Genomic DNA, 1,126 nt, shown 5'->3' with positions numbered 1-1,126 from the left:
TTCGATGATGGTTGGATACGGTTAGTTCTTTTTTCTTGGCGTTGATGATATTGATTCTTTTCCCTTCACTTCATGATAGATATACGATAACGAAGCCCCCCGATGGTCACTGGGGAGGAAAGTTACCAAACGGAACCTGGAATGGTTTAATAGGAGCCACCATTAGAAATGTGAGTATTGTATTAATCGATCGATGGAGACAAAAAAAAATCATGTTTTAAGTCTGTATGAAACTCAAACATGGAGACGCCATTTTTATCAAAATACTGCCGGAAAAGAAAATTAAGAGAAAGAAATTAATATATATTTTTCCTTCCCAACACTCGACAGGAGACAGACCTCGTCCTTGGCCCCATGTCGATGTCGAAAGAGCGAAAAAAAGTTGTCGACTTCTGTTACCAGTTAGAATTAGCCGACTTGTCCCTGATAGCAAGGAAGGGCAGCATCGAGGTGGATCCCTGGGCCTTTCTGTCAGCGCTGTCCCTATCGACGTGGCTTCTCCTGCTGCTGGCCCTACTGGCGTCAGGTACCGCTCTTTGGGTACTGGGTCTCTCGCGGTGGGTCAGAGAGCGGTACCCATTCTCACAAGCGGTTCTGACTGATCTCCTGAGGATTCTTGTGCAGCAAGGTACGGCTAGCGTTGTGTGTATGTACGCGGCCGTATTTGAAACAATGAAACAATCTTCTTCATTTAGTTACTGATGTTCTCAAATGCAGATCAGTTTGCTTAATCATCAAACTGTCTAAGTCGATGAGAATGTTTCAGGTATTTGTGGTGTTTGGTTTTAGTCACACATCACAACTGAACAAAATATATGTTTTTTTTTCTTTTTGTAATTACCAGTTAACTATCGACTGTCTCATTCGCTACTCAGGCTTTCCTCCATCTATTTATAAAGGAGAATTGTGATAGTCAGTTTATGCAGAACGTAGACGTTTTCAACATTATATAGTAAACTACTCGTGAGGCTTTCCTGGAAAAAAGACTAGAAATGATAAAGTTATAACAAGATCTCGCTTATTTAGTGTATTAACATTGCACTTACTTTCTCAAATTTCAACTGCTGCGTTCTTTCCTTGGCGGGATTCAGCTCTGGATCTGAATTTGTATAAAATCTATACACGT

The sequence above is a fragment of the Penaeus monodon genome, chromosome 19 (genome assembly GCF_015228065.2).
Source record: "Penaeus monodon isolate SGIC_2016 chromosome 19, NSTDA_Pmon_1, whole genome shotgun sequence".
Lineage (NCBI taxonomy): Eukaryota > Metazoa > Arthropoda > Malacostraca > Decapoda > Penaeidae > Penaeus > Penaeus monodon.
Note: the sequence above shows the minus strand (reverse complement) of the source record.